This window comes from Cuculus canorus, chromosome 2, assembly GCF_017976375.1.
Source record: "Cuculus canorus isolate bCucCan1 chromosome 2, bCucCan1.pri, whole genome shotgun sequence".
Taxonomy (NCBI): Eukaryota; Metazoa; Chordata; class Aves; order Cuculiformes; family Cuculidae; genus Cuculus; species Cuculus canorus.
In genome coordinates, this window is record NC_071402.1 from 25,514,287 (window position 1) to 25,526,839 (window position 12,553).

At 44.2% G+C, this 12,553-nt stretch overlaps 1 non-coding gene across 1 annotated transcript; it reads left to right on the top strand.

Annotated features, from left to right (window-relative positions):
- The first annotated feature begins 12,431 nt into the window (after window positions 1-12,431).
- On the top strand, window positions 12,432-12,513 carry TRNAS-AGA (transfer RNA serine (anticodon AGA)). Its single transcript has one exon. It is a non-coding gene; the product is annotated as a tRNA-Ser (tRNA).
- The last annotated feature ends 40 nt before the right edge of the window (window positions 12,514-12,553 follow it).

Sequence of the window (12,553 nt, forward strand, 5' to 3'; positions counted from 1 at the left end):
CAGGGTGAGTGAAGAAGACAACTGGATGAACAACCAGTGTGTGCAGGAAGGGGACAGGAGCTCAGTGGTGCCAGGGACCTCTGACTAAGTAGGTACAAAGCCTTCGGTGGTGAGGTCCTGTGCCCAAAAGGTGCAAGGTGGGGACACTGCAGGCTAGGGGCAAAGCTCCGGATCCAGGCCACTGTTTGACTGATGGAGTGGCAAGGGACACAAAAACAAGGAGTAATTCAGCACCTATGGTCAGCAAGGTACTTAGGAAAAGGAAGAAAAGGAAAGAAGGAAGAAATTGGTGGGGAATAAAAAAAAAGACAAGAAAGTCAAAATCACAGACACACAGATACACAGATATCCTGGAAGTATTTTAGCTTCCTAGAAACTTACAAATTAAGGACACCACTCTTGAACCTGGTCAATGCCCAACTCAGAATATTTTACCTTCTTAAAATTAGTATCTCTTGAGGGATATTATTTTCTTTCCTGGACAGCTGTTGAGCTGACTGCACTTTGATTCAGTGGCTCTGCCCAGTATTTGCCAAAGTGCTGATTGAAAGATCATCACACTTCATAGAATCCTTGATCCATACAAAGGAGCTGTAGTTAAAAATACTTTACTAAACTAACGATTCAAAGGCATTCTTTTCCTCAGTCTCGGGCTATGTTGCGTCTATTTATCCCTTTGCCAACTCCCATCTAGATTCTTATCAGACGTTGTGCTGGAGTCACACTGGAGAGGCCTCACAGAAGCCTGGGTGAAGAAGATGGATGCTTGTTTCAGAGTTGATTTCATCAGTACCCACAGAATTAATGGATGGTTATGCCTTGCAGGTAACCAATAGTTACAGCTTAGATTGTCTACAAATAAAAGTACTATGGAGCTGTGCCTTCTCTCAGATGTATTCCCCAGATAAACTGTAGGAAGAAAAGAGATTCATTAACCCCAACCCATTGAGATAGGTATCAATAGCCACATATCTGAACTCTAGTCTTGGATAAGTAAGATTCATTAAGCCAAGCAGCTTTGTGGTTAAAAGTTTTGATGACACAAGAAGCAATGATTGAATGCCAAAAGCCCCAGTGCCTGAACTTTAGGTGCTGAAATAGAAACCAAACCTTCCACAGCTAGGCTTCCCATGTGTGCATTTGGAATCAGAAATCCCAAGAAGAGATACCAAAATCCCCATGAGAGGACAAATATGTAGAGCCAGCTAACATGAAACATAAGCAGCAACAGGGTGTCAGGCATTCCCTTTCCCATGCAGCTGAAGGTCCTTTGTTTGTGCTGCAGAGTACCCTTCTTGAGATCAAGAGCTCCAGAGCTGCTCCTGAAGCCCTTCCTTCAGAAACTAGCTACAAATCATTATAGTCTTTAAAAAGCAGCTGTACAGAGAACCTACCACCAGTGTTTTACACAGTACTTTACTGGAAAGAGCACTTCAGCAGTTCTTTCCTCTGCCTGAAAGGTTCAAGCTTCCTGCCCTAACAACAAGACATCCCTCCAGGGTCTCAGGTGAAAATCATATAAGCATGACTGCATATCCAGCTGGGACACTTACCTGGAAAATGTGGGAACTCGGGTTCCAGTCTGTGACCTGAAGCCTACAGAGATGTTTTCCTATGCATTTTCTATCTTTTGGAGGTAGGGAGTGGTGAAAGAAGATACAGCCACAACCTTTGAAACGAAGGAGGCACTTACACCTTTTTTGGGATTTATTCATATTGTCCCTGAGAGATTGGCTCTGAAAACATCTAGAAGATCTTTCCCATTTGGAGACCTAGTTCTAGATCTCTACCTGGTTTAGCTGCTAAGACTCAGATGTCTATGAACATTCCCATCAGCAGAACCGCAGGCAACTGCAGAAATATGAGACCAAAAAAAGAATTGGGCACCACTTGCAAAATCCCTAAAAAATACTGCTCTGACGCCTAAATCTAACTGGAGTGTGACCTTCAGCTGCAGATGTCCTGATTGGTTTATGTTATTGAAAAACGCTGACATTTGGTTGAGTGGAGGTGATGAGCTCTGTCATGCTCACAGTACGATAATTCACATCAGTGCTCACAGTCAGCCATTATGTAAAGACTGGGTGGGTGACTTTACCCAACAACAGGTAAATACATACTACCTCATCCTAGCTACCAGCAAGTGCTTGGGAGACCTGTCTAGTTTCCATGTTTCATAGAATTATCGTTGGGATTGCTGTAACAGAGACAGGTAATGCGCTTGCAATTCCCCTTAACCAGAAGAGAGAAAATGAGATTAGTACCATGAGAGTTACTACTGTTTATTTCTCTTCATGTTGCTTTTCTGGGTCATAATTTAGATGAAATTTCAGTAAATTTGTGTTCTTTTTGTCCTGTAGACTTTTTCAGACTACTGGTTCACCTACAGAATCATAGAAGAAAATAGAAAGCCCATAAAAATATATACTCTAGAGAAAATAGAACTATCATCAATAAACAATGAAAAAAGAGAAAAACATTAGTTCATTTGGAATCAGAATAATTGTTTAAATAGTTTCAAAACAACAGCCTGCTCAGTCCCAGACACAGTTTCCAAAATGTAAAACAGGTTTGGAAGGTGTCATTCACTTTCAGTGGCATTAAACAGGGAGAGCAAGAAGCAATGCGGTAAAATCAAAACTGACATAGATCAGGAGCACTTAGAACTTTCTTTCTATAGAAATATGTGCTTTATTTCCACCACAGATTAATGAAACACCTTGCAAAGGTTGTGCATTTGTAGAAAGCACACAGGTCTGTAGGCAGCATACATATAACACAGTGCACACTACTCCTGTGCATTGCTTTTGAGCATCATCACTAGAGTCTTTTTAAGACTCTGCAGCATGGAATTAGCTGTGGTATTGCCAGCCAGCTGTGTATCCTCCATGGACTTTGGAACAAGCTATAAAAGTAAAAAGAAAAACATACTTTGCCAGTTCCTCACAAAACAGAGCCAGCACTTTAAAACCAAGTGGGTCCTTTTCCGCCTGGCAAATCTTGAGGTCGGCCTCACAGGTCACCGTTCGGGATTACGTCAGGGACCAACTGGTTGGGTTCAGGCAGGCTTGGGTTGGTCTGGCAGGCTGCGTGAGGCAAACAAAAGCCAGACCAAGACAAAAAGCTGAGGGAGTGGGATAGGAGGAAATGAAGAAGACTGTTCCAAAGACTTTTAAATTACGATGGCCATGTTGTTGCAATACTATTCGAAAACTAAATTAATCGCTCCCTTCCTTAGCCCCCTCCTGCTGTGACTATATTTTTCTTAGCTAAGGGCCTCAGTCAGTAAAGATGCATCCAATTTTCATGCTGTCCAAATGCTTGTAATCACTGCAGAAGGCAGATAGAGATTTCAGTAAACTGAGCTTTCATGATAAACAAAGTTGTTCATTAGGTGGCTCTTGGCCTTCAAAGTTTTCAAGACAATGGAACCACTGGGAGAAAGTCACAAATTTACCCTAGGAAGGGATTTTCCCTAATTTTCACAAAATTCTGCTCACCTATTTTCTTAAAACACAGGATTTTAAAGAGTTTCTGCTCAGAAACCCAAAACTGAGGCACCTTACTTACTACTGAAAAAAAGCAGACTATCTTTATTATGTTTTAGTTCACAGTTGCATTACTGGGGAGCCAAAGGTTTTCTAGGAACTGTAAAACCACATAATAAAAACAGTGCACATTTTCTGTAGAAGCCAGGGGCTCTGTAATTTCACAATCCATAATACAATCTGCAAGGATGCAGCTACATGGAAACCAGTATTTTTAGTACACCACAGTAAAAATTATCTACATTTTGCATAACATTTGAGCGTCAGCTGGCACATGTTGCCAGAATCTTATCAGTACTGTTGCAAGAAAACACTTCTCATTATATATGAGATGTATCGCTCTTTCTTGAGTTGTTTTGTAGCCATTAAATACCCCATGAGTGCTATGACAGCCGTGTAAGCTAGCAAGTTCTCTGCACAGCACAAACAGCTGTGTTAAAAGAAATTGAAGTTGTAGAGCATGAGAAGCTGTGAATTTCATGGTAGATCCCCCTTCCCTTTGTTTGCCCTTCTTCTCCCCTAAACACCCAGTCTGCTTGTTTAAAAAGTGAGGGTTGCTTTCTCTTTTGTATTTTGTCTTCTCTCACTTTACTCAGGACAGTAACTCCTGTAGAATTTGCTAGTGGCCCACAGAGCTAGCATAAAATAAAAAGTTACAAGTCCACATAACCTTAATTTTATGGTTATAAGCTATATTTCCTGCTATATCATAAGTCTGAAAAGACTGCTAAGTGTTCGGTGTGGGAATGCAGGGAATTTCTCTTAAGTTAGTTTTATGGAGAAATTTGTTGTTAAACTGTAGGAAAGGTTATGGTCCTTTCAAGTCCTCCAGAGCAGAATGCCTATGTTTTTAGGGTATTTATAAAATAACCGATCCACTACCTCAGCATCGTTCATTGAAATTCAAATTCAGGACCTTTGCTCTGTTCAAGGCCCTTTGGTTTTAACACTGTAAACTAACCTGAGTGAGAACGCTATCAAAAATCAAGGTGGGAGAATTTTCTTTTTAACTCTTGCCCACCTGCAGTTTTTTAACTTTGCAAGCATTTCTCACTGCAGCAAATAAACACAGTACAGCCCAGGCAGTGCACAATGTACTTGGCTGGGACTTCAGCAGCAAGGAGAGATGGGAGCACCCTTAGTATTTCTGTCCTGATTTTACCTGATAAGCCCAGGCATGTGCCTCAGTTTCCTCACCTTTAAAACTACAGTTACAGTACTGTCTTCCAAACATGCTGAATCCTGTTGCGACCTCCCGAAGAACAAATGGAAAGAGAAAGCACTGTTGCTCCACGCATATCTTGGTCCCTCCATCTCCCTTCTGTCCCTCACTTCCCTCTTTGAAGACATGTGCCCATTCGGTTTGCTGGGTGGCCACACAATAAGTTGGACTAAATGCTGCCTGTAGACAGAGCCCTAACAGGATGCCTGTTGTGGAGTCAACCTGATCATGAACAGTAAATCCAGACAGCGGATTGGCACTACTGTTATGGGATAGGACAGGCCAGGATGTGGGAACAGGGTCAGAGGACACTTCATCTGCCCTGCATGGTAGCTACATCCCTGTCTGTCCCTGAGATGTGCTCCTGACAAGTGATGTTGAAGCCTGCAGGGGTTGGGGCATATGAAACCTGGCATTGAAGGCTATGCATTGCCCATGGGCACCTATGTACCCTGTTGCTTCTTGGTTCAATATACAGCACACCTCTGTCTTTTGAAAAATGTCCTTTGTTATATCTACTTTTGGAAATTATGTTTGACATTCACATCTACAGCAAATTCTGAAGTTTCTCTTTTCTCCTTGTTGCTCACATAAATTTTACTTTAATTCTGCATTTCATTTTTATAGGGAACAGTTTATTTTTTTTTTTACAGAATGTCAAGAGGATCTCAGCCTGAAACAAGCCTTTTCAATCCAGCCTAAAGTGTCATTTAAAACAGGAAAATAATTTGTGTGATAGAGGCACTGAAGAACAAATGCTCCATGGTGTTCATTTTCTCTTCCAAGCACTAGGGCTTTTTAGAGTGCAAGGAAAATTTCCTTTTATCTTTCAACTACAGAGTTTTCTAGAAGCATCTTTTGGTTTTAAATAACTGATAATCTAATCATCTCCCAGTGGAGGTAATTAAAATAAATTTTAGACAGGCCAAACAACCTCTTGAATTTCAATTTACCTTCTGCCAGATTGTCCAAAAAAACAGTAATGTCACCCTGCAATGCCCTCTGCTGGGAAACACAGCTGGGAGCTGAAGGAAAGCTACCAGTTCGTGTCCTGAAGCAAGGAACATACTTTCAATGAGATTGACTGCATTTTCACCATCTACATGAAATCCTGACTACACTGAAACCAACGGAGTTATAACTCTTAATTTCCACTATGCCCTTAATCATTTCCCCTAACTAAAACCGCACTGTTAATAACTACTTTGGGGGGAAAAAAACTGTTTATTTCAAGCTCAAATGAAAACTCCACTACTGACCTACAGACATGAAGATCTCCTTTTAGCATTTATTGAGCTCCTAGAGAGAGGTTTTATAAGGAATCTTTCAGCTCCAAAAGACATTGCTCCTCCTGACATTGTCCTAAGTAATTTTAACTGTAAAAGCCTGTTCAAAATCACACACGCAAATAGCATTCATGTTACACAAGTGTGATTCTGCCTAACATATATTTTCCCTGAACAGGATTCTTGTACTGGGATAAGGGAGAGAGGGAGACACCATGCAGTGGAACAGAGGAATATATCTGGAAACTCATGCGTGAGAACATCAACCCTGTCCACTGCCATCTCCAACAGATGCAGCATCCTGGGACCTGAGAAAGAAAAGTCTGTATTGGACCTGCAAAGGTGGAATCCTAGCGTGGGGTTCACACAAACAGGAACCTTGCTCCTCACATGCATTCTGGTGCCACAACCCTGTGGCTTACAGGCTAATTCTTCCCAGCTCACAATTCATCTGAAGAGTTATACCTAAAAAAATACTTTCCAGCCTTGGCAAGGGTGGACTAACACTATCACTACTTTGGTTTCATCTCCTGTATCCCTCAACTAGGATGGTCTTGCATGTTGTTTGTCTCTAACCACAGACATGCAATGGGCAGCATGTGGAAGGATTTTTCCACAAAACCCCCAGTCCTCCCTGTTGGATGCTTGCTCCTCAGTATTCATGTTTTGCAACTTAGGTCCTTCCTGGAAGACCAATAATTTTATATTTACTGGTAATTATTATTTCTATCTTTAAATGGAAACATTTTTTCCTTGTGATATTTCCTCCACATTAACCTGCTTTATCAGCATGTGCCTCCTCCTGCCCTGCTTTACAGGGGCAGACACCCTTGTTGCCAGAGAATGCAGGCGCAGTAAAGCCACACAGTGCCTGGAAACACCATTTTTATTTGAAGTTACACATAATTATCATTGATTTGGAAGCGTGACCTCCTTGATACGCAGCCTTGCAAGCTAGTATTTTTTCCAAAAAAAGGTATTACAGTGTTTGTTGTGACCTCATGGAGATTGAAATGTCAAGGCTATAAGCAGTTTTCAGGGCTACACAAGGTTCATTAAGAGGCCCCCAGACAAGTATTTTATTGCATTGTATACTGTCTTTAAAAACTTCTGCTTCCCTTGGTAAGCATCACACTGTGGCACACAGTTGAAAATGGGCATGTGTGGCTACAATCATCCAGAAGTAGGCAGCAAGGGCTCAGATCGTCACTCTGAACAGTTACCTGCTCTTCTCATGAACATCTTTCTTTGCAAGAGAACTGGGCAGCCCAGAGACTAAGTGGTGGGCAATACATACCCTACTCCTGAAATTATTAACTTCAGAAGAGATTGGAAGTAACTGAAAGTTCTTCCAGTCCTGATGCCAGCCTGGTCCCTCACGGGTGAGGCAGCTGTGCCAGAAAACTAGCTGAAAATCTACCCTCTGAGATGGCATCTTAGATGGAAGGATCAGTAGTGAAGTCCAAGGCTGAACTGGCCTCCAGCTGAAACTGTCCTCTCCAAGGCTGTCTCTGAATGTCACAAACAAATAACATTACATGAGGAATCTTGCACACACTGCTATTTTTGCTGCCAAGTGCTCTTTCAAGAAGTTGTCTCCCAATCTGATATCTTTATACAGACTAATTTCATCCACAGAAATGCTTGCTAGTGGTTAAGTTATGGCCAAGAATCTACATCCAGACTCAATTTGCTCATGTGATGCATTGTACCATTACTGGAAAAAAAGCATGGTGTCATTCAAAATGGTATTATACTGGACTGTGACCAGGAACAGGATTACAGCAATATCTTGTGACTGGAAGCAAGGAGTTGAACTGGTTCTACATTGGCTGGAGGCAGTGGAACACCTTGGTGAGAAGCAGTCACTGTGCTATCTTCACCTCAGCTTCTGGGGCAAGAGACAAGAAGGCAGAAAGGGATGAAATGTGCCATTTCCACATTGAAAAGAAAACTGCCTCCCTGTAATCATTTTCTTCCTGACTGGCAGCAGGTAGCATGGAGGAAATGACAACCATTCCCTTTGCTGACCTCAATCATCACCCAGTGCCTGCAGAGTTCATCATTCGGAGAAGAGGGCTGAGGAAAGGTCTTTTCAACCTCAGTTAAGGCTCTCTTTGGTTCCCAGTGAAAACAGAGGAGGCACATTAACATCCTGCTCTAAGAAGTTTTTCCGTCCTCATTGCTGTGGTAGTAAAATCCAGCTTTATCAGCACTACTGAGAAAAATTGCATTGGCTTGAGGATTAGAGAACATGATGGCTTCCAACCAGGACAGCCTTCCAGCTTTCTGTCCTCTCTTCCTAAGGATGCACTGAGAAAGTATTAAAAAAAAAAAAAAAAGCATCATCATCAGACAAAGTGGTCATTTTGTACTTTCCCAGCCCTCAGCAGTCAGTAACCTTTCTGTTTGCACCAATATAAACCCCAAGCAGTCAATGGGACACATGATTTGCACAAGCAAATTCACTCATTTCCTAAGAGAGGGAAAATTTCAGGGTGTGACCTCAACCCCTTTCTCCTGACCACAGCTTAGCTGAAGGCCCAGTATGTCGAATTCACCTCAGTGTGATTCCGGGGACTGGTCTGGAATCAATTTGACCCAGTAAGTCTCTGTGATTGCATCAGGCCTCTCAGAAGTTTTGAACAACAAGGATCTAAACAGCAGGCAACAATCTGCACAAGAATAAGCTTTGCAGTTTAAGGTATTTTTAGAGGTCTGTGTCTTTTTTCTTTCTAGTTTCAAATGCTTTCCAACTGAGCAAATGCTGCAGCAGGTTCATGGGAGAAGGCCTTGAGGCACCCCTTACTTTGGCACCATTATCCCATAGACACTCAATACATTTTTGGCACCTTGCAGCAGACACATTGACAGCCGCACGATTGATGGAAACGGAAAGAAGCTGTTTTGCAGTCAAAAGAGAATGTTCTCAGATTTCTAAGGCCATTTGAAAGAATGCCAGAATGATACTGGATTCTGGCACTCTTAAGCTCCTTTAAAATGATGCAGCAAGTGGTCTTTTCCACATGTGATGATGTATTTCAGGACAAGAGTTTCTTCAAATTTTTCCAAGCCTGTGGGCTCCCGATCCTTTTTCAAATTACAGAGATGATAGCATACCGGGGAGAATTGTGATTACTTTAAACTCTCCACAGCTGCAAGAGATGAATGTAAAAATTCCACCAAAAAATCGACTTCTTCTGGATTGAATTTACCTACACGACATCGAGTCCTGGCCAAGGGACCACTTAAAAGATCTGGAGCAGCATCAACACTATTTAGTTTCTTCCATCACATCAACCCAGGAGACTCACAATTGTTCTACCCAACACATCTCCCCCAGCAGCACTGCCATGATACAGGCTGGGGCATTAACGAAACCTTGAGATGCACGGGGAGGAAAATGGAATGCTTAAGCTTAAGTATGAGGGAATTCAAACAGGGCTTGCAACTCATTATTTGTAATACCAGGAGGATCGTAAAACACCTTGTAACTGAGATGCTTTGCTTGGAGCTGCTAAGGCCCACTTCATCAAGGGCTGACAAATTTTGAACAAACAACCTTGGCAAGGAGGGGACGGGTGTGCAAGCACAGAGCTTTCTGCCTCAGCTGACCTGAGGAGACAGCAATGCTTCGTTTTGCTTAATGGGACCTCTCTCTATATTACTTCCTTGGGCATCTATTCAAATATAGTAATATGCAGCATTCACTTCCCCTGTATGTCTGCAAGTGTCAGCACTGACAACACTGGCAGTGTGCCCACCTTGAGACGTTTGACTTTCCATTTGTGTGTGAAGACAGCAGAGGCCAGAGCACATGTTGGAAGACCAATGACTGAAACCTCCTACATTTGCCTGGATTCATTAGTAGAGCAATAGGACCATAGAATGTCCTGAGCTGGAACGGACTCACAAGGATCATCAAGTCCAACTTCTGTCCCTGCACAGGGCAGCCCTAACATTCACAACATGTGCCTGAGGGTATTGTTCAAATGCTTCTTGAATATTATTAGGCTTGATGTTATTACTACTTCCCCAGGAAGCCTGTTCCAGTGCTCCATCACCCTCTGAGTGAAGAACCTTTTCATAATATCCAACCTAAACCTCCCCTGGCACATCTTGCAACCATTCCCTTGGGTCCTGTCATTGGTTGCCACAGATAAGATATCAGTACCTTCTCCTCCTTCTTCCCTTGCAAGGAAGCAGTAAACTGTGATGAGGTCTCCTTTCAGTTTCCTCCAGGCTGAACAAACCAAGTGACTTTAGATACTTCTTATACAGCTTCCCCTCTAAACCTTTCCCCATCTTTGTGGCCTCCTCTGGACATTCTACAGTAGCTTGATATCCTTTTCATACTGTGGCACCCAAAACTGCACACAGTACTCAAGGTGGGGCCCCACCAGTGTATAGTAGAGTGGGACAATCACCAACCTTAACCAGTGCAACACAGTGCTTGATGCACCCCTAGCAAGACCCTGGGTTTTTTCCTCAAAAATCCTAAATAAAGTCCTTCCCCTTCCAAAAAAATAAGAATTCCCAGTTGTTTAAGCTGTTTCTTTGTGAAGGACAGGGCAGCCTGTGGCCCTGCTGCAGGACACCCCAGAAGCCCCACAGCCAAGCAGGAGGCAGCAGGAGCCACAGTCACTTCCCTCCGTGCCCTGTCTGAACCCAGCCGGCACCACTTGAACCCGGCTGGCACTGCTGCTCCCCATCCAGTCCCGCTGGCATCTTCTGGTCACACTGCACCCCTGACCTTCCCCAGATGCGGTCAGGGACTGGTTTTCAGGGCACTAGAGCCAGTCTCTCAACAACTGTTCCTAACCTAGTTAAAAAAAACAGGCATCTCACAGTATTGAGCTTGAGAAACTTGCTGCCACTGGCCTGGACAGGCAGACCCTCTTCTGGGTATAAAACTGTTTGGATGTCTGGGACCAAAGAGTGATGGTAAATGGAGTTAAATCCAGTTGGAGGCTGGTCACAAGTGGTGTCCCCCGGGGCTCAGTGCTGGGTCCAGTCCTGTTCAATGTCTTTATCGATGATATGGATGAGGGGATTGAGTGAACCCTTAGTAAGTTCACAGAGGACACTAAACTGGGAGGCAGTGTTGACCTGCTTGAGGGTAGGGAGGCTCTCCAAAGGGATCTGAACAGGCTGGGTTGATGGGCTGAGATGGGATGAGGTTCAACAAGGCCAAGTGCAGATTCCGGTACTTGGGACACAAAAACCCGGTGTAGCACTGCAGGCTTGGGGAAGGGTGGCTGGAAAGATGCCTGGAAGATAAAGACGTGGGGATGTTGGTTGTCAGCCAGCTAAATATGAGCCAGCAGTGTGCCCAGGTGGCCAAGAAGGCCAATGGCATCCTGGTCTGTATCAGGAACAATGTGGCCAGCAGGACCAGGGATGTGATTCTGTCCCTGTACTTGGCACTGGTGGGGCTGCACTTCAAATCCTGTGTTCAGTTTAGGAGCCCTCACTACAAGAAAGACATTGAGGTCCTGGACCATGTCCGGAAGGCAACAAAGCTGGCAAAGGGACTGGAAAACTGCTCCTTATGAGAAACTGTGACAAAGGCTTTACTTAAGTCCAGGTACACTATATCCACAGCCTTTCCCTCATCCACTAAGCAGGTCACTTTGTCTTTATGAGGAGCAAATGGCTGAGGGAATCGGGTTTGTTTAGCCTGGAGAAAAGGAGGTTGAGAAGAGACCTTACTGCTCTCTACAACTGCGTGACAGGAGGTTGTACCGAGGTGGGTGCGGGCCTGTTCTCCCATGTGACAGGCGACAGGATGAGAGGGAATGGCCTCAAGTTGCACCAGGGCAGGTTCAAATCAGACATCGTGAAAAATTTCTTCACCAAAAGGCTTCTTAGGCACTGGAACAGCTGCCCAGGGAGGTGGTGGAGTCACCATCCCTGGAGATGTTTAAAAGCCGGGTAGGTGAGTTGTTCAGGGCTATGGTTAAATAGTGGACAGGTGCAGTTGAACTCAATGATCTCAGAGGTCTTTTCCAACCAAGGAAATCTGATTCTAAGCACCAAACCATAACTCTCACAGTTGTATCAGGTCACGTTTCCTTGAAACACTCCTGACAGCAGCTTGTGCTGAGGCGGCGGGCCATGCAGAGCCAAGCAGAGCAGGGTGGTTTGGCTCAGCTTGGTCCGATTCGGGTCAGCTCAGCACCACTCAGCTCGGCTCAGCATGGCCTGGCTTGTCTCGGCCCAGCTCGGCTCACCTGGGCTCAGCATGGCTCAGCCCAGCTCGGCTCAGCCCGGCTCGGTTCAGCCAGGCTTGGCCCAGCTCCTTCTGGTTCGGCTCGGCCCAGCGTCGCCCTGTTGTAGAGGTCTAGTATGATGGAGATAAAACGATCAGCATGCGTAGTCGTGGCCGAGTGGTTAAGGCGATGGACTAGAAATCCATTGGGGTCTCCCCGCGCAGGTTCGAATCCTGCCGACTACGTTTCACAAGTGTGTCTTTTTTTTCCCCTCCGTGGGGGCGG